This window comes from Gracilinanus agilis, chromosome 2 (assembly GCF_016433145.1).
Source record: "Gracilinanus agilis isolate LMUSP501 chromosome 2, AgileGrace, whole genome shotgun sequence".
Classification (NCBI taxonomy): Eukaryota; Metazoa; Chordata; class Mammalia; order Didelphimorphia; family Didelphidae; genus Gracilinanus; species Gracilinanus agilis.
The window spans coordinates 632,893,850-632,916,302 of record NC_058131.1 but is presented as its reverse complement, the minus strand read 5'-3'; the positions used below and the strand labels follow the sequence as shown (position 1 = coordinate 632,916,302).

Genomic DNA, 22,453 nt, shown 5'->3' with positions numbered 1-22,453 from the left:
CCCACATTCAGAGGAAGGACTGCAGGAGAGGAAACATATAAGAAAAACAACAGCTTGAACACATGGGTCGGGGTGGACATGATTGAGGGTGTGGACTCTAAACTACCACACCAATGCAACTACCAACAATTTGGAAATAGGTCTTGATCAAGGACACGTGACAAAACTAGTAGAAATGTGCATCGGCCATGGTGGGGGGAGTGCGGGGGGTGAAGGGGAAATTAGGAGCATGAATCATGTAACTATGTTAAAAATGAATATTAATAAATGTTTAAATTTAAAAAAAAAAAAGGTAAACATAGGGGCAATTAGGTGGCTCAGTGGATAGAGAACCAGAGCTAGAGTTGGGATGTCCTAGATTCAAATCTTAACCCCCCCAGGCACTTCTTAGCTGAATTACCCTGAACATTTCACTTAATCCCTATTGCCTAGCTATTACCACTCTTCTGCCTTGGAACCAATACATTCTATTGATTTCAAGATGGAAAAAAACAGTTTTTAAAAAAAGGTAAACATAAAATCATAATTTAAAAAATTATCTCCATAAGAACAGTGCTTGTTGATGTGAAAAAAAATCTCATTTCAGTATTTCAGTAGATCACAAACCCAATAGGAGCTAATAGCATGACATCGCATCCCTAAACATAAACTTTGATTTCAATAAGAGAGAAATAGTGTATTCTACTGGTCAGAATGCACTTGGAGTATACTGTGTTCAGCTCTGGGCACCATAGTTTTGAAAAGATGTTGTGTTTACAAACACTCAACAGTATATGTAGTGACTATACAATGTGCATGTAATGACTATTTACCTTGGCATCCTGGAACTAGAACTTCTCACCTGCTATAGGACTTTAAACTAATATGTAAGAAAATTATCTCTTATCAAGCTCTGAAAAACAGCTACAAATTTCAGTCAAAATGGATTTATAACCACCGTTAGGCATCATTTTTAGGAAAGTATATTTTGCTTTATGAATGTTTTAAAAAAATTTTTTTGAGTACAGATGAAGAGTTGAGAACACAGTGGATGATGCAGTTTTTAATAAAATGACAGAATTGGCATTACGCAATAGTAAAATCTACTATATAATTCATAAGATTAACTATATTTAAGCAAAAGAAATAACCTGAGGATTTGCATATATTCAAGGGTTAAGCACCTTACATTAAACAGTATTGATTTAAATTTTTTAAGTTTATTGACAAGTTAGGGTACAGCATTCTACTTGAGGGTCAAGATTAGAGACTATGCTTTAAAGACAAGACATAAGCACTATATATATATATATATATGTATATATATATATATATATATATTAAACCCTTACCTTCTGTCTTAGAATCAACACTAAGTATTGGTTGCAAGGCAGAAGAGCAGTAAGGGCTCATCAATTGGAGCTAAGTAACTCACCCAGGGTCACACAACTGGGAAGTGTCTGAGGTCAAATTTGAACCAGGACCTCCCATCTGTAGTCCTGACTTTCTATCCAGTGAGCTACCTAACTGCCCCACAATCACTATCTTTCAATGTCAGAGTGTTGTGGGAGAGCTTTAAGGTAAAATCCTGGATCTAGACAGGTTGCCCTTGTCAAGAACGACAACTTCAATAACTAGCTTAAAAATAAAAGAGATTTATTAATTTGAATGTAAGTCAAATGGAATAGCTGAGGGAGGCAGAGCAGGTGGAATGCTGCCTCCTAAAGGAGATGGATTCTGGGCTTTATATATCCTTTGGACAACAGGAACCATGTGACTAAAGATGGGATGATGATGGTATGTTACTGGGTCTCTGGAACCGAGATGGGTCAAATGGTTATATCCTGTGCCTCGAAGTCAAAAGGGGGTGAACTATTCAGTTTAGAGGATAATCAGATATCTGAGATATAAAATAGATGCTTGTCAGGAGCAAGCTGGGAGGTGCCCATCTGTGCTGATCAAGAATGAAGGGAAAGGCCAGAGGGGATCTTCCTCTAGCTCAAAGTCACCTTCCTTTAGCATTGCAGGAATGCCAGGAAAAATGAGTCTTTATGTATTCTCTGACCTGCAACACAATCTGGGGTTTGGGGTATCTAGGGGAAGCCTGAACCCCTATATCAAAATCATTATAGATTTAGAGCCAGAAGGGAAAATAGATGTACATTTTACATATAGGAAGATATTTGACCTTTGATCAACTGTTCCAAATTAGAACAGGCGTCCTCAGGAGGTAGTAGATTTCCCACTGAAAGTCTTTAATAAGAGGTTGTATGAATACTTGGAGATTTTGGAGAAAGGATTCCTGCTCCAGTTGGCATCAGCCTAGACTTCTGAGATCCTTATCAATGCTGAAATTTTGGAATTTGGTAAAATATATAACTTCAGCAAAAAAATATTACAAAAATAACTAATAAATAATATAAAAAAGATAATGCTGTGAATGGCATAACTATTTCCAATAAGGCAAGGATCCAGGACAACTCCAAGGGACTCATGATGAAAAAAGATATCCACCACCTTGAAAGGAGCTGATAGGACCTAAATGCAGATTGAGACACACCAACTCTTTACTTTATTTCCTCTATGAATTTTTCTCTAGTGTAAGCAATGTCTTTTGTTTCACAAAATTAAAAATGATGAAGAAGGAAATATGTATTATATAATAACATATGTACAACCACAGCTAATGTAAAAATTTGTTTCTCTCATATAACATATTTATTATAATTACATACTTACAACAAAAAATTCTGTTTTCCTAAGGAACATGTTAATAGAGGAATGGAAGAAAGTTTCCAGAGTGTGTTTTCTACTGCAAAAGGATTCTTTTATTTTACCTTTTCTCTTGATAAAGCACACAGATTCATATAATAGGTTCATTTTAAAGTTTATTATAACATGTTCAAATAGCTATGTAATATGATTTTTCCAAGAAGCAGACATGTTTAAAAAAAAGATAATGCTGCTACCATGCATTTCATATAATAATTTCTATAGATTTAAAAACTACTCAAGAGTCTCATTTTGATTGTAATTCAATAAAATAATGTCCCAGTGAAGTAATAGGGTCTCAAGAAGGAACAGTTATGTGCAGAACTGGTGTGGGCAAATAGTTGCCTATAGATGCCAACTATACCCTAGATTATTTAAATGACTTTGATGCTTTTCCTTTACCTTTGAAACTGGCATTAGAGAAGGGATGGTAAAAACTGGCTCCTATTTGTGATAAAGAGAGGAATCTGTTCAATGAACTGGTGGTTACTTAGGTGACATGAATTGGTTCCTACAGTAGGAGGAAAGGGGAAAATGAATGGCCATTTGTTAAATGCCCACCATATGCCAGGAATTATGCTAAGCATTTCATGAATATCTCATTTGATCTTCACAACAACACAGAGAGGTAGGTGTGATTATTAACTCAATTTTATAGTTGAGGAAATTGAGTCAGATAGACATTAAGAGACTTTTCCAGGCTCACACAGCTAGTAAGTATCCGAAACTATATTTTGAACTCAGGTCTTTCTAATTCTAGACCCACCTCCACCTGGCTGCTAGTGACTAAGTAGGAGAGCACTGATGAATATGTGAGAATGGGATCAATCATTTAGGAAGAATAATTGCATTGGAAAGACTACATGAGTTGAAAATAGGAATGTGAACTTATATGGGTAGAAGAGAGCTTGATTTGAGGAATTATGAAGGGGTTGAATTTAGGACAAGTATGATGCTGGGGTTCTCCACCTGTTTATTAGATACTGAGTGTTGGATTCCAGGCCTTAGTGGAGATGCCATAAAGCACTGCATTAGGTAGCAATGATGAATTTAGATTAGTTTTAGACTTAGTTTTTAGATTTAGACTAGTATCATTTATCTGAATCAGTATTTTCTGAGTTCCCTCTGTCTTCTGCACAGGAAAGGAAGGTATCCAAAAAGATAAAAGTAGACCTAGAGCTCAGGACATGAAGGTGATATGAATGAATCAGTGACATGAGATATACATAAACATATATAAATATATATTTTCTGTAAAAAATATATGTATACGTATACATATATATTGTTTCTGTTTTAAACTGTTACCTTCTGTCTAAGAATAGATACTAAGTTTCAGTGCCAAAGCAGAACAGTAAGGGCTAGGCAATTGGTGTTAAATGACCTACCCAGAATCACACATCCAGGAAGTATCAGAATCCAGATTTGAATCCAGAATCTCCCATCTCTAAGCCTGGCTACCTGAGCCACCTAGCTGCCCCTGCCATGAGAACTAAATAAGAATACTTTACATGTCTATTATCACTTTCACACAATTACTAATTGCATTTTCCAAGCTCTGGGTCTGCTTACATTCCCAGTTCTCTCTTTTTCTATGCATAGACTATTGGAAATTCAGAACTAAGCCATATCTGATAGGACTTTTTCATCACATTTTCTCAGAAAGTGAACATCATTCAAAGGAGAGGGCACTAAAATCTGTGTACACTCAGACTTAGCTAACATCTTATTGGCTCTCTGTCTAGAGTAACCCTGGACATCCCACAAACTTTCTCAACCTCAATCTTCACTCTTCTCTCTATCATTTCTAAATCAAAGTTCACCCTGAAGACAAAATCCAAACTACTAGGAATTCACAATTGGACAGACCCACAAAATTATAGGATTCTATACCCAAACAAACACACAAATCAGCAGCACTGACTCATTCTCTGCTTCCATATAACCATGTCACTAATCACATATTCTTTTTTTTTAAACCTTTACCTTCTGTCTTAGAATCAATACTGTGTATTGGTTCCAAGGCAGAATAATAGTAAGGACTAGGTAATAGAATTTAAGTGATTTGCCCAGGGTCACACAGCTAGGAAGTCATATTCTCTCATCACACATTCATACTACTATCCACTTTCCCTAAAGGATTTTGCTTTCATTCTCCTCATACATTTCTCTAGACTCTTTGCTTCTAGAAGTCAATTTCCTCATTAAACTGATTTTTAGCATCAGGAGAAGATCCTGATCATTTTCAGATACCAGCACATAATTTGGAACTTTATTCAATTATGAGTCCTCTTCAGTTCAGGTACATAGTCATTTCCCCTTCATACCCAATGAAACATATTTACTTACCTGAGAAGGAAAGGATAAAAAAACAGAGGGAGAAAAATAGCAATGCCATATGTTCCCTGCTTCATGGATTCCCAGATGAGGAGTTAAAGACTCTTGACAGCCCCTACCTCTATCAGGAGGCTTAAGCATTTCTTCCTTGCTCACCACCAGGGAAGAGAAACATGAGTTTTCCTCTTGCAGCCCTTGGTATGCTTACTTAGTCCTGGACCAGTGGAGAATTAAAAGGATTTTCATCACCCCAAAGTAAATTGACAGGAGGCAATTGCACACTAACTGTACATGCTCTAAAACCGAAGGCAGTTCCTTTTACTACATCCACTTGAAAACAGGCCCTTGTGTAGGTTGGTAACAGAGAACACTGTGCATGCTCAAAGAGAGAAACCTGTATCATCCAATTCTATATTATATATCTTTTCCTGAATTATTTTTCATTAGCTCCTTTCTAATGTGCTTCACTTCTCTCCATTCTCTCAGTGGATTCCTTTCTTTCTCCACATACTTTCCCAGCTTTTCTCTACTAATTTGAGTTATTATAGTTCCCATAACTTCAAAGATTTTAGAACAGGAAGAAATTTGGGAGGTTATCTAGTCACAGAACTCTAAAATCTTAAATATTTTTTTAATTTAAAATTTATTTATTTGTTTGTTACATTAATATACCCGTTAATTTCTTTTCTCTCTCCCCTTTTTTCATTAGAGAAGGCATCATTTGACAAAAAGGTATATTGTTAAGGTATCTTGGCAGTCATTTGGTCTAATAAAAATATGTACAAATCTTATAATCTATATTCCTGATAAATAATGAGTCATTTTCCATGTAAAGGCCTCCAGCAATAAGGAACTCATTACCTCCCGAGGCAATGCATTCAATTTTTTTGTACAGCTCTCATTGCTATGAAGTATTTCCTTTTATTGAGTCAAAAATCAGCCTTCTTGCAATTTACATCCACTGGGTAATTTTCCCTTTTGAGACTAAACAACTTGTGTGTAATCTTTCCGCCATGTAATCCAAATTCATTTTGTATATTAAGAAAATAAAACTTAGAGGTGTTAAGTGATTAGGCCAAGATCATACATCTGGTCAATGGTCGGGCCAAGAAAATAACCCGTTTCTTCACTCTCAATTCCAATGCTCTTTCCCTATCATATCAATATGATGCTTACTGTAAAAGAATCATGGGGCATGTAAATCAGTAACATTTTTGTGTCTCAAGATCTCTTGGGTTCGTCCAGCTCATAGATGGTTTGAAATCTGCTTTGATGAAGGGAATTCTCATAATAGGAGATTTCTCATGGACATAAAATCTCCCATCTTTCACATAATGTTCATTAATAGATTCTTTTATACTAACAGAGTACATTATTATTAAAGTACATGTATTGTGAGAGTAAATTATTAGTCTTTGAACCTTATAGCTATTGTCAAATATAGATTTGGAATACTAAAACTGTGATCCAGGTGCCTGAATGGAATTTGCAAGAATAATTCCTCTAAAAAGGTGATATAAGCCATTTTAGAGGATTTGGTAAGTGTGAAATCTTATTAGCATAACTTTATAACTTTGGAAAATACCAATGCAAGAAAGAAAGAAAAAAAAAGAAATTCTGGTTTAGAGTTTCTAATATTGAAAGTACTGAATTAAGAAATGAAAAGAAAATAGAATTACTATCATCAAAATTCCTTTGAGACATGATCATAGACTTACCTTATTCTACCAGTATATTAATGTGAAGAAGGTAGACTAATCACTGAACAAGTCACAGAGTTTCCTAACTAATTAGACAATGGAGCATAAGGGAATTTTCCTAAATAACAAATGTGTGGAGAAGCTCCTCAATTAATCTGATAAGACTATACTGTGTTGGCCTCTGGATGAAGGCAACCCATGAACAGAGCAGTTAGGTGGTGTGGTGAATAGAGTGCTGAGCCTGGAGTCAAGAAGACGCATCTTCCTATGTTCAGATCTGGCCTCAGACACTTACTAGCTGTGTGACCCTGGGTAAGTCACTTAGCCCTATTTTCTTTAGTTTCCTCATTTATAAAATAAGTTGGAGAAGGAAAGGGAAAACCATTCACATGTGAGTGAAACAACTAGTGAACAAAAGGGAATTTCCAATGGTTGGCTGAGAGCATCGGCTATGTCCCTGGTAGCCTAAATAAAAAGCATGCCAGCCCCAATTTAAGTCAGTAATTTCTAAATTAAAGAATTCAGTTATTGAAGGTGTTCTTCATCATTCCCTTTACACCTCTTGGACAAAGCAGAAAGGAGGGAAAGGAAAAAATTCTTCTCTTCTCCCTGTCCCATTGACAATGACATCCTATAGAAAAAGTACATGGTAGCATCCAATTAAAGAGAGTCTAGCTGCAGAGCTGAGTTAAACTGGCAAGATATAGGATCCTACTTGGGAAAAAATCAATCTGACTGCAAAAACTCCTATTGGTTCTAGGGTATCGGCCCTTTTTCCTCCAAAGTACACAGTAGTGCCCTAGATCAGAAGTTCAGCTGAGGTAAAGCATGGAGATGGTAAAGACCCAAACCAAACATCAGGTGGTCTTAGAATATGTTGTTGTTGTTTTTTAACTCAAGAAAAAACATTTACTAAAATAGCCTAGTTGAAAAAAGAGAGAAAAAATAAAAATCTCTCTACAATAAATCTAAGGCACATTCTTCCACAAAATATGGATCATTTAAAGGGAAGTATAATCAAGTATAGAGATTGTATGAGGGACCCACTCAAAGAGGATACAATGGATAAACAACTAACACCTCTGGTGCCATTTAGTGTCCCATTTCTTCTCTTGAAGTCATATCTGCTGCTACTTTTAGGGTTCAGCCCCTTTAGCTGGACAAACTTCCTTGCTGAAGCCTCTTGGGCCTACTACAGAATTGGGACATGGTTAAGATACTTCACTATGGTTTCCATGGTCTCCAGCTTCAGACTAATCTGAAATCCCTTTTTAAGATATTATTATGCACCTACTAAGGACAATACAAATATAATTAAGGTATAGTCTGATTACATTAAATTTAAGTTTTTGTACAAATAAAATCATTATAGCCCAGATTAGAAGGAAAGCAGAAAATTGGGGAGAAAATTTTGTACACAGTCTCTTGGATAAAGTCTCAGATCTCCAACATAAGAAAATTTTGTTACATCTATCAGAATATGAGTCATTCCCTAATTGATAAATTGTCAAAGGATATGAATACGCAGTTTGGGGAAGAAATCAAAGCTATCTATAGTCATATGAAAAAATATTCTAAATCATTATTGATTAGAGAAATGCAAATCAAAACAACTTTAGGATACCATCTCACACCTATCATATTGGCTAAAATAGGGGGAACTGACGTATGTTGGAAAAAATTTGGAGAGCAATATGGAATTATGTCCATGTTACAAAACTATGTATATTTTTTGACCTAATGGTTATCAACATTCGGTCTGTGTTCCAAGGTGATCAGAGAAAAAGGAAAAGAACCTATATGTTCTAAAATATGCATAGCAACTCTATGGCAGCAAAGAACTAGAAATGGAAGGGATACCCATCAGTTGGGGAATGCCTAACCAGGTTTTTGACATATCATTGTGACAGAATATTACTGCTCTGTAAGATATGGTAGGCAGGTTGATTTTAGAAAAATATAGCAAATTTTGCATGAAATAATGAAGAGTGAAATGAATAGAACCAAGAACATTATATACAGTAATGGTAATATTGTTTGAAGAATACATGTGAATGACTAAGCTATTCTGAGTTATATTTGTAGATTTTCAACAGATAGAGTTAGATTCTAGGTATAGGGAATGTCCTCCAATAAGTGTTGACCCCTCCTGAGTTGTGACCTGAGGAATCTATATGCTTATTCCAAAGATGCTACCAATATTAAACATATTTCTAGACTTTATCTTTGAGAATCAACTTTAGGCTGAATTTATGGATCACACAGGGTCAGCTAGTTGGTGAAGTAGAAAAAGAGTGAGGTCTAGAGCCAGGAAGAACTAATTTCAAATTCAGCCTCAAATATTTACTAGCTGTAGTGTGTCCCTGGGCAAGTCACTTAATCCTGTTTGCCTCAATTTCCTCATCTGTAAAGTGATCTGGAGAAAGAAATGGCAAACTATTCTGGTATCTTTGCCACAAAGACCACAAATGGAGTCACAAAGAATCAGACACAACTAAAACTATTGAACAACAACAAAATGGGTCATGCAAGCACATCAATCTTATTTGTTTAGAGCAAAGTTTGGTGAACTATTTGTGGGCCAAATCCAGCCCACAACTTGTTTTTGCACAGCTCAGTGAGTTAAGAATGGTCTTTTCATAACATACACAAATCCCTGAAGGGCTAGATTTGAACCATTAGCTATAGTTTGCTGACCCCAGCTTTCAAGACAGATTTCAAGTTTGTTGTTATTGTTTTAAACTAAAAAGCAGTATTCCCCAGCTCAAACATTCACCACATTTAACAGATTTGGATTCCATTTATTTATGACCCTTTACAGAAATCAAATAAACCTTGGAAAAGAAGAAAGTTTGTTACTGTGGAGAAGATTCTGAAGAGTCTGCATTAGGTTTAAGATGCAATTCTAAAGATTTTTCAAAACTCTTACACATAAGAGAAATAATGTGGTGTAATATGGGAAAGAACATGTAAAAGTGAGACAAAAGACTTGGGTTCTTCTTTGTACCATAAATTATGTGTGTCCCAATTTTGTCACTTGTTAATAGCTTTACAAATTCCTCAATTTTCTGAGCTTGACTTCTCATCTCTAAAATGAGGTTACTACTCTTTTCCCTCACAATAGACCAGGATTTAACTTTGCAATCTCCTAGCTTTTCCTTCACAGCCTTCCTATCTGTTTTTCTCATTTCTTTATTCTTTCATCCAGTGTGCTCTCTGCCCTTTCATTCCTCCCCGTCCCATCCCTCTAAAGATTCATGGTTTCATTGGGGTGGCTACTATTTCCACCAATGTGGGTTGCAACCCCTCCACACCTTAGCTTCACTGACTCTGCTCTTGCCGCCAAAAATAATAATCTGGTAGCCAGGCTAATGAGTTTCCCTGAACTTAGACTGGTTCTTGCACAACAAATTCAGTGTGTATTATTAGACCTAGACTTGAGCCCTTCCAGTTTTGTATGACTTTGGCAACACTTATTGCTCACTGACATAGCTTTTAACAAACCACAGACAGCTCCACAAAAATGATAAGGCAACTATAAGGGGTAAAAATTAAAGGGTTGGACTGAAAATATGAGAAATGTGGTAGACAGAAATTATCAGAATGACTTTTCATGGTAGCTTATTTACAAAAGGAGAAAGAGTGAAAGTAAGGAAATCAGAGAGAGTAATTATTCCTGCCTGGTCCAAACCAGGAAGGGCTTCAGAGGCCCCAAAAAAGGGGGCCCAGAGGTAAATTAAACAAGGGTTTTAGCCACAGCTATTACCTCTCAGAAAAGCCAGGAAAGGAAATCAGTCTTTTTCACTTACCCATGTGGTAGTTCCAAGGGAAAATCCAAGAGCAGTTTGAGGTCCCAAGCCAGAGCTCCTTCAAGGTTGAGTTTGAAGGCGAAAGATCTGGTCACAGGAAGTTCTTGCCACTTTTCAAGACCATTCCTTTTGTCACTTCCTGTGCCTTCCTTCCACTTTACATGGACCAATTAAAAGCTAAAGTTTTGCTTAGGACTGCCCAAGGGGTAGTCAGTCAATTTTGATTCATCACCCACTATGGCACATGTGGGTCACAGATCTCCCCATACTGTGACCCACATGTGCCATAGTGGGGTGTATATGCTTCTGGTGATTAAATGTAAAAATGGGCAGGGAAGAGTTAATCCCATCTTAACACAACCCAATAGAACTTTATTTTTTTATTAAAGGATAAATAGATTTTTTTGTTTTCAATTAAATTTTATTTTAAAAAAGTTATAAGTATTAATTTTCTCCTATCCCAAATAAAAAAAAAGGAAAAACAAAATCTGTGTAACAAAATATGTACTGTCAATAAAACAAATTCTCCTACTGGCTATGCCTAAAAAATATGTCTCATTCTTCATGCTAGTCCATCCACCCTGTCAGAAGTCGGAAGAATTCTTTTTTTTTTCATTAAAAGTTTTTTTTAATGAAAAATCTATACTAGGTCTAGATTGTAAAGAGATAAAAAAATAGGAAAGGATCTGTTTGTACAAAGCTATTTATAACTGGTTTTTTTTTTGTGGTAGCAAAGAATTAGAAACTAAAGGGAAGTCCTTTAATTGGGGAGTGGCTAAACAAACTGTGGTATATGATGATGATGGAATACTAATTGTGCTATAAGGAATGACGGAGAGGATGATTTCAGAAAGAGCTAGAAAAACCTAAGTTAATTGATGCAGAGTGAAATAAGCAGAACCAGGAGAACATTATACACAGTAACTACAATACTGTGGAATGATCACCTATGATAGACTTTGCTACTAACACAATGATCCAGGACAATTCTGAGAGACTTGTGAAAAAGAATGCAAACAACCTCCAGAGAAAGAACTGTTGGAATAGAAATGAAGATGAAAACATATGATTTTATCACTTGTTATTTGGGCATATGTCTTGGGATTGGGGTTTATAAAATTATTCACTTACAAAAATAAATAATATGGAATTATGTTTTGGGTGATAATACATGTATAACCTTGAAAAATAATCAAATCAAATTAAAAAACTACCTTCTCTCCCTCTTTCTCCAGCCCCTCAATTGAAAATGAAAGAAAAACAAATTCCTGAAAAAAAAATAATAAAGGAAAGAGGTCTAGCAGGACCAAATTCTAAATTGTATTATGAGGCAGTAATTATAAAACTATCTGGTATTGGCTAAGAAATGGAAAGGTCAATAGAAAAGAACAGACACAACAAACAGCAGTAAAAGATTATAGTAATCTTGTATTTGGGGAAAAAAACAAAGAACCAGATTTTTGGGATAAAAAAATCACTATTTTGTAAAAATTGCTGCAACAACCAGGAAATAGTTTGGCAGAAACTAGGTATAGGCCAATATCTTATACTATTCACTAAGATTAGATAAAAATGGATACATGATTAAAACATAAAAGGAAATATCATAAAGCAATGAGAACAGGGAACACATTATCTATCAGATTTATGGATGGGAAAAGAATTTATGAGTCAATAAGAGATGGAGAGCATTGTGAAATGTAAAGTGGATAAATATGAATATATTAAGTTTAAAAGTTTTTGTACAGATAAAACAAATGCTGCCAAGATTAAGAGGAAAGCAGAAAACTGGGGAAATTTTTTTGACAGTCTCTCAACAGAGGTCTCATATCTACAATATATAGATAACTTTGTCAAATAGAGCCAACCCCCAAATTGATCAATGGGCAAAAGATATAAACAGATAATTTTCAGATGAAGAAATTAAAGCCAAATATAGGTATATGGGGAAAATGCTTCAAATCACTACTGATTAGAGAAGTAGAAACCCAAAGAAAATTGAGATATTACCTCAAACCCATCAGAATGGCTAAAATGATGAAAGGGCAAAATGTCAAATGTTGGAGGGAATATGGAAAAATAGGGACACTAATAAAATGTTGGTGGAGCTGCGAACTAATCCAACCATTTTGAAAAACAATTTGGAATTGTACCCACAGAGTTATAAAATTGTGTATACCTCTATTGCTGGGTGTGTTTCCCAAGAAGATGAGGGGTAAAGGAAAAGAACCCATATGTTCCGAATTATTTATTCCAATTTTCTTTGTGGTAACAAAGAATTAGAAATTGAGGGGATGCCCATCAATTGAGAAATGGTTAGACAAATTGTGGCATATGATTGTGTAAAAGTGAAATTTGGGAAATGCCATCTAAAAGTATATATATTTTCTATGGACACGTGGAAATTATCAAACTACATTTCCCGTGGTCCAATGGGTTTCCATTTCCGGTTCTTTGGGCGTGGGGACGCCTACGTCTCCACACAGAAGAGTTTAAATCTCCTGGGTTAGGAGGGAGTGGCCTCTTGGCTAGCAGGCTTGGGGAGAGATGAGAGATAACAAAATGGAGGTGGCAGTTTTGAATTCTTACAAGCGCGTGGTCTAATAACTTTATCTATCAGCATGGCTTTAATTAAAATACTAATATATATATTTATAGCAGCCTTTATTATTTTTTATCCTTATAAAAATGGCAACCACACAGGAGTAATTCGAACCTTCAATTTTCTGGATAGTCTAAGAGGAAAAAGCCATGCGGCTTTGGGACCCCGAGTCTCAGAAGCGATTTTTTTCCTCGCCCAGTCTTCTCCCGATATTCCCCAGCCTAGAGGCTGTTTTACGGGAAAGAGAGACAATGGCTTTAATGGCTGCAGGGCTGTGAATTATTTTGCTCAATGCCCCAGGCCTGGTGACCCTTGCGGATGCTAAAACGCCAGAGAGCCCAGCCAGTTTTGTCTGCCGTTGATCTCCATTCCTACCGCTTCCTGACCGCAAGCCTGCCAGCGTTCCAGTCCCTGTGATCTCCGCACTGCTTTTCTTGCTGCTGATGCTGCTAAACCTGCTAGTTCCAGAACCCCGAGCCCGAACAGCGATGACCTGCCACTTTTGCTGAGATCTTTGGAGATTTCCGCCACTGCTCCTTAGGATTTGGTATTGTCCCTGCTACCCTTCTCTTGGCTTGGTAATGGCCTGCATTCTAGCCTTCCACGTGTTTCTCTAAAGACCTAAATTAGGCAACCCACACAGATTCTACACGTGGATATTTTCCTGAGCTTTTCTCCACTAACCCCAAGCCCATGTGGATGCTAGCGTCTGGACCTAGCAACTAGCGTTTACCCTTAATGGGGCCGAATGGCCTATTCAGACTTGCTTGTGATTAAAAACTGAACTCAGGGGAAGAAATATTCACCCCCATACCTGCTCAGAACTTTGAACTTTAAAAAACCCCTTAAACTCAGCAGAACTCAATCAAAAGAACCTTAAATTGAAATCAGGGGTGAACTTTTAAAACCTTGGAACTGAATGAGCTTTATTTCTGTTTTTTAAGAGACTATATCTTACTGTATTTTGCTAATTAGTTTTATAAATCAATCTTGCTTATTTCGTTGATTTTCCTGTTACACTGAATCATTTTAAGTTAATGTAGTTTGTGGCTGCTAGATTAATTCTGTTTATGATTTTATTGTAACTCCCAAATAATGAAAAAAAATCTATTAGAACTGGTAAGAGCTTTTGACCAGCTTGTTACTCTAATACTCACATTATATTTCCTATACATTTTTAAAGTTGTAACTTGCCTTATGTATACTGGATTTATAGAGCACATGTCTTTTAAAATTTATTCTGTCTTGGTAATTTAAAGAACCTTGAAGTTTCCTTGCTTTGAGAATTACCTTGTAATTTTACAAGAGGTCTTTTTAACTTTTACTTTAAATCCTTAAGAATTGTTGTCTTAAAGGATAAAGCTTTTATATATTTTATTATAAGAGATATTATTGCCTTAAATGGGTAGAAGCATTTCCTACCCAGGATTTTTTAAAACAGGAAGCCAAGGAGCTCCTGTATATTCTTATCTGAGGATGATTATATCAGAAGGTTTCTTTTTTAAATATCATGTTTTGCTATAGAAGCAATAACAGAATTTGTTGAGAAACTCTTAGCCAAGATTTAAAGTTGTAACAAGTAAATGATTTTAAACGTTATTTATTGTTTTAAAATGTGCTATTGGAAATTATGGTACTCTATTTGAATGTGCACTGTGAATCTGCTATTTGTAAGATCCATTTACACTCACAAAATGAAAATCTCATTTGGGGTAACATAACCCTTCTAGTTCTAAGCTATATATATATATATATATTTTTATTTTTAAAACATTTTTTTTTAATGAGAGCAATTGATTTTCCTTTTTCTCATCTTGTACTGGAAGTGCATATATAATCATTATTTATCTTTTTTTATAAGCTTAATGCAAATACCTGAGCCTATAGGACTGTGATTAAATGCCTTTCTGTCTGATTCTACAAAAAAGGGAACATGAGAGCTGTTAATAGTGCTAAAGAAAGCACATGGTCAGAGACTTGACTGACTAAGATCTGCATAATTGCAGCAGTTCTATGCCAGTACTTTAGGGCTTGGAAATTGGGGTTTGAGTCCTGGAGTTCCAGTCTTTTCTAAAACTTTAGAGGACGTGGGTCCCCTCGACTTAGATTCCTAGAAAGCACCTAAGATTGGTTATTTATTTGGCTCAGTTCCCTGAAAAGCTGATGATAAGCCAGATCAGAGAGAGACATTTTCCTTAAGTCCTGGCCCTGAATGGGTAATTTCAATCTGCTGAATTCACTTTAATTAGGCCTTCATTCAAAGGTCTAAGTTTATTTTCCCTACATTTTTTGCACATTTTACATTTCATTCACAAGTTAATTTTTTCTTTTTTTTCTTGAATTTTATTTTTTTATTTTGCCAATTGATTTCATACAACCCCCAGGACTCAGCCACTCATCCTTAGCTGACCTGAGGTACCGTTTTTTAAGGAAAAAGGTGTTTAGTATTTCCCTCAGGGGGATGGGATATCTGTTAAGTTTTTTTAAAATTCGATAATGTAAAAATATATGTATATTTAACTCTTTTAGGAGTAATTTCACGGGGAATTGTATAAATCTTAGAAGAAAATGTATGTTTTGTAATCTATAATGTAAAGTTTAAATTCTTTTGAGAATAATTTCAGGATAAGGATCTTGCCATCTCCCCAGAATCCAGATGATGAACCTGTTTGGTGAAGACACCATGAAGATGTCTGAAAAGCCTTCACTGTACCATGAAGACCAAATTTGAACTTTGGGGTGCAGTTGATCGAACTATGGGGAGTGGAAATTGATTTGTATATATTGTTTTAATTGTACACTGTTATACCAATAGGGGACTGCCCCCAAATTGGTTTTTTTGTCAATGCGGCTAATTTTAACCATTTGTTCATCTATTTCTTTTATCCCCAAATTCCTGAAAATTTTAGAAGTTGTCTATTTTTACAGGTCCAGCAAAGAAAAAGGACTAACCTTTTTTTTTGCCAGACCTCACGGGGAATTGTAAAAGTGAAATTTGGGAAATGCCATCTAAAAGTATATATATTTTCTATGGACACGTGGAAATTATCAAACTACATTTCCCGTGGTCCAACGGGTTTCCGTTTCTGGTTCTTTGGGCGTGGGGATGCCTATGTCTCCACACAGAAGAGTTTAAATCTCCTGGGTTGGGGGGAGTGGCCTCTTGGCTAGCAGGCTTGGGGAGAGATGAGAGATAACAAAATGGAGGTGGCAGTTTTGAATTCTTACAAGCGTGTGGTCTAATAACTTTATCTATCAGCATGGCTTTAATTAAAATACTAATATATATATTTATAGCAGCCTTTATTATTTTTTATCCTTATAATTGTGATGGAATACTATTACTCCATAAGAAGCAACAAGCAAGCTGATTTAAAAAAAAAAAACTCGGAAAAAACTACATGGGATAATGAACAGTAAAATGAGTACAATAAGGAGAATATTATAAACAACCATAGAATTAATGCTGGAAGATTAAACTGTGAATGTTACCTCCAGAAGATGAATTGCAAATATGAAACATGAAAGATTTAATTTATATGTACATGATAGTCTCCCAGAAGATAACTTCTGATGCAGGGAGGATGGGAAGGAGCTAGGACTTTTGTGAATGGGATTTATTAAATAAGCATCAAGAAAAATGAGCTAAACATATGAGATTTGTGATTTTATTTATGCACAATCTTCTTTTTCTTTACATAAGAAAATGCTTGTTTATTTGGTTTTATAAAATTTAGAAAAAGAAAAACAATCCTTCCCTGTAACAAAAATGTATAGTCAAGTAAAACAGATTTTCACATTAAATATATATGTATATGATATTTATATGAATTACTCATTTTGCAATCCAAATTTATCACCTCTCTATTAGGAAGTAGGTAGTAGTATGCTTCAGCATTAGTCCTCTGGAATCATTACATCAATCAGAGTTCCTAAGCCTTTCAAAGTTGCCTTTACAATATTATTATTGTATAAATTGCTCTTGTTCTATTCACTTCATCTTATAACAATTCATATAAATCTTCCCAGGTTTCTCTAAAACCAACCTCTTATTGTTTCTCACAGCCTAATAGTATTTTATCACATTCCGACTCCCAGCATCTTCCTCCAGAAAATAATGAAAAGAACAAGCAACACAACTGATAGCCCTTGACTACACAATGCCAATTTATTAGTTATGACAACACTTGGAGTTAAAACCCATACTCTGTATAAGCTTCTGAAATTTCATGTCAAACGCTGCCTACGTTGTATTATCAACCTTCTGGGGCTCTGTAAAACTCACGTGTCCAAGAGAAAAACAATACCAATCTCCTACCAACTCTACAAATGTCTTCAGAGATTCTTTCTAGCTATTCTGCTGCTGCCACAAGCTGCCTCACTCTAATTTGGAATGAGGAGTCCCGGAAAAAGCATAGTCTGTCCCAAATTCCTAAACTCAGAATTACAGACTTGCAAGAGACTTTAATGGCCTTATAGTCCAAATTTTATCTGACAAAAATTCATTTTACAACATACTTGACAATTGGTCCTTCATTTTCTACAAGGACCAAAGATATCATGAAGGTGATGTCTGAATTCCTTTGAATTGGATTTCAGTGAAGCAGTTGCACAAGGTCATCAGCCTCACTCTCTTTTCCAGCATCATCCAAATTCAATGTCAGGACAAAAGTCAAGATGACTGGCCCAGAGTGCAGTGTCTTTGATGTCTGACCAAGCTCCAGGTGCTCCAGTGCCTGCATTGGCCTTTGGAATAAATTGTTCTCATCTACCCGCTCTTCTAGGAGATAGTCTTCATATACTTGGGTAGATATCTCCTCCCCCCCCCACGTCTCTCAGCTTCAAATGTGTTTCTTGTAAACATATTGTAGGATTCTGGTTATTAATCCTGTCTTCTATCTACTTCTGTTTTATGAGTGAGCAGTTATGATTACTGTGTATTTCCCTCCATCCTGTTTTTTTCCCTGTTTGTCCTCTCTCTCCTTTTGCCCTGTTCCTCCTCAAAAGTGTTTTGACTCTGACCACTGCCTCCTTCCATCCTTCCTCCTTTCTAACAACTCTCCTTCCCCTCCTACTCCCTGTAGGGTTAAGATAGATTTCTATACTCAAATTAGTGTATATGCGATTTCCTCTTTGAACCAATTTTAGTGAAAGCAAGGTTCGTCTGCCACTACATCTCCCATCTTCCATTCCAATACAAAAAAAATTTTTGAACTCTTTTATGTGATATTTATGTGAGATAATTTACCTCATTCTAGCTCTCCTCTCCCCTTTCTCCCAGTGAATCCCCCTTTCTCACTCCCTAATTTTATTTTTTTTTTTAGATATTATCCCAACATATTCAACTCACACACCTGGGCCCTGTTTATGTTTATTCCTTCTAACTGCCTTAATAATTATAAAGTTCTTAGGAGTTAAAAGTATCATTTTCCCATGTAGGAATACCAAAATATTTTTAATAAGATATTTCATGTTTTCCTCCATTTTTTCATTCCTTTGATTCTGTTTTTGTTTCTTGATTTCTCATAAAATCATTAGTTTCTAGAGGGTCAATTCTTATTTTTAAGACCTGATTTTCCTCTGTCAGCTTTTGGCTCTCCTTTTTCAATTGGCCCATTTCTTCTTGCATCACTTTCATTTCTCTTCCCCACTTTTCCTCTGCTTCTTTTAGTTCTTTTAGTTAGTTTAGTTTTGAGCGCTTTAAGAATTTGTACCAAATCTATATTTTTCTTTTGGACTTTGCATATGTTTCCTTTGTTTTTACTGTTCCCTTCTGTGTCTGTGTCTTTGTCTCCATAAAAACACTTTAGAGTTAGGTGCTTTTTTTTGTTGCTGTTTCCTTATTTTTCCTATCTAATTATAGGTAGGCTCTGTTTTCTGGAAAGTTGGAGTACCCTCTTAAACTTCAGTCCTTGCTAGATATTATTCTCAGTTTATTTTCTGGGGCTGAGGGCTAAGAGCTCTGGGAGCCCCCTCCCCTTGCTGATTCAATTGATCCTTGAGATGCTGCTAGCTTAAGGACTTGCCTCAGACTTGGGCATAAGATTTTGATTTCACTCTGATCTTTATTCGGGTCAGGGGTCGATCAAATTCTAGCTCCAGGCTTAGGCTCAAGTTTTTTTGTCTGGCTGTGTACTTGATCCAATCAGGCACACCCTTGATTGCCCTGTCTTGGAGCTCTACCCTGAGCTTTAGGTAGAAAGGTCAGTACTTAGTACTTAGTACTATCAGCCACTCCAAACTATATACTATGTCCTTATCCCAAGCTCATACTGGAAATCCTGACTTCTCTCTGGGCCCACATGGATCAGCCCACTTCAGCCCAGACTACCCTAGGCTAGGACTTGGACTTCTCCATAGGTTTGAAATTTCAAGGGGTGTGGGTTGGCTCATACCACTATTTGCCCAGGCAGGACTTCAGAATCTGAATGTTAGCTTGGATTTACGTTCTAAACCTGGAACTGCAGATGTAGGGTGGAAGGGGTGAGGGTGGCTTGCTCTTCCCTCCTTTTTGCTACAGCCTTTTTTGCAGGCTCTGTTTTCCTTTCACCCCAGTTTTCCAGATGATCTCTGCCTACATTTTGGGTTTTTCTTTTCTTCAAATTTGTTTCACTCTATCTCCTTGTTGGTTCTTTCACTCCTGTATTTGTTTTGTGGTGATATTTTAATCTTTGTCAGAGAGGATTTTCATGGTTGACATGAAACAGCTCTGGTTCACTCCTTCATCTTGGCTTCACCCTTAGAAGTCTCTAAAATATTTTTTAAAACAAGTTGGTAGACCAATACATGCAAGAAGGACTCTTTCTTTTAGTCCTGACTGCTTTTGACCATGCTACAATCCAAACTCCTGGCTGAATCTAACCATTACTCTGGATTTCTTCCTTTGGATCTTTCCCTTTGACTTTAATGGCTAAAAAAATTCTAAGTTCTTGGAGAGAAGCTGGTACTCCTAGTTCTCTGAATCCACCCTCATTTGCACTTTGCCCTAAGCCCTTAATATCAATTTTCCTGACCCTGCAGGCAAATTGGATTAGACTGGTTTTCTGCTGCCCTCTGCTGACTTTCACAAAAACAACTTCCTACTTTATTACCTTCATGGGTATCTTTCAAATTATAGCATTGGTAAGTAGGATGACACAATGGCATAAAAAGTTTATAATAAATATTTGTTTGAATCCCGAACAAGTCAACGTAATTCCATCCATCTAAAGTCATATCACACCCTTTCCTTGGTTAATCTAGAAAAATAATGGTCTCATTTCCTACTTGCAACTTCTCCAACAACTTGGAAACTGACTTACATGCCTATGATGACACTTTTTATCCACTATCATTGAATAAAGGTATGTACTTCCAGGAGTGGGACTGGATTTATGCAAATTCATCCATGCTTTCCCCTCACTCCCCATCCTCCTTTGGAATCAATATTATGCTTTATGTGACCTCTCTTCTGCTTAGAGTGAGCATTTCCTGAAGCATAAACCTGTAACCTATGTGCTATGTATAGAGAGGAAGATGTGACTTCTGATTACCTTAGAGACCCCTAAACAAATGACACTGAGTAACAGTTTAGGAGGGTAAAGACTTTGGAAAGACTAAAAAGGGGTAGAGAGAGACAAAAAGAAACTTTTTTAAGAGAGGATGGGCGATCTCCTTAGAGCTATAGACTTGTGGGGAAGCTGATCTGTAATATATTCCTTCATTCTTAGTCTCCAAAGACTGCTAGGAAGAGACTTCCCCAGTGAGATGTTTCTATTTTTCTTTGGGTTGAGTGTTCCTAGTCAAAAAAGTTCATTGATCCTTTTGTCTTCTACATACCTCTAACCTACATAACTTCTCTAATTTCATGTACTGTTTACTTTGAAAAAGAGGTTTGTTAGCTGTTCATGACTGCCTTTTTTTCTAAACAGGTTTGATGAAAGAGAGCTGAGCTGGGTAAATGAAGCATACCTTTTCCTTGAGAACAATTGGGGAAAATTACTTTTGTACTGACCCTCTAGTATCCCTAAAATACAGATAAATGTGTGATAGACATTTAATAAGTTCCAGAAGAGACCTGGAGCCAGGTTTATGAGAACTGATTACTAAATTTTACACGTTAAATTTGCAAACACTATAAATCAGGGATTGATTGTTTTGTTAATTGTCTAAACTTAGGAAAATGATGAAAAATATTAATACTATAGAGAAAGTCTGAAAATGTATTGTGACGTTTTAGAGAGCAGGTTGCTAAACATTTCCCAGAACACCTCTGAAATTCTAGCCCAACATCCTTCTTGGAGAAAAGCAAGTCAAGAAGTTGATGTCCAGCATAACTACTCTTCCTTCTGTTTACAAAGGTCAAAAGAGATGTTTCTCCTGGAGATGAGGTAGACCGTATCTCTGGACATATCTATCCATACCAAACAGCTATCAACTGCACATACATTTCATAGAATCACAGACCCATAGAAAGTTGGAGTTGTAAAAGACTACAGATCATTTAGGCTACATCCTTTCATTAGCCACAGAGGAAGGAGTTAAGACCCAGAGAAAAGAAATGCCTTTTAAAAATTATTTTTACTGGTTTCCGGGTTAAGATGGCGGCAGAGTAAGAAGCAGCTCTTAACCTCTCCTGACCGAAACACACAAAACTCCTCAAGGGGACATAAAAACAAGTCCAGACGAACAGAGGAACCCCACAACAGGGCACAGCGTGGAAGGTACGTGGAATCGAGACATTTCCAGGCTAAAAAGGGCTCTCACTCAATCGCGGGCTGAGCAACCGCCCCACCCCCACCCCCTCCACACTCACCTATAGCTCCGAACCCAGCTAAAAAGAAATAGAGCAAGTTTGGGGCACCCATCGAGTCATCGGCAGCTCCGGGACCTGTTCCTGAGAGCAGCAAGACTTAGGACCCCATTAAGTCAAAAACGCACGCGAAATCTGAGCACGCGCGGGAGTAGGACTCTGGGCGCAGAGTGCTGGCTGAGCAGAGGCGTGGGTGGAGGCAGACACAGCCAGGAACTAAAGCCTAAGTGGGGAACCAGTGCAGACGGGTATACGACTGTGGAAGTAGCTCCCTGAGACTTGTAAAGGAACCTCCTGCAGAGGATCAAGCAAGGGAATCCACCAGGGGGCTTGACCTTGGAAAAAACTAGAACTCAGACCTCAGGAGCCAATAGATCTCTGACAGACACTGAGCGCGAGGATAAACCTGAGAAGCTGCTGGGCTAATGATGGCTAATCAGTCACAGGAAGTTCAGAAGAGAAA

General features: G+C 36.7%; 1 pseudogene; it reads right to left on the bottom strand.

The window, feature by feature from the left end:
• Nucleotides 1-17,941, bottom strand: part of LOC123234267 — a 31,510-nt pseudogene extending 13,569 nt beyond the window's left edge.
• Nucleotides 17,942-22,453: the final 4,512 nt, after the last annotated feature.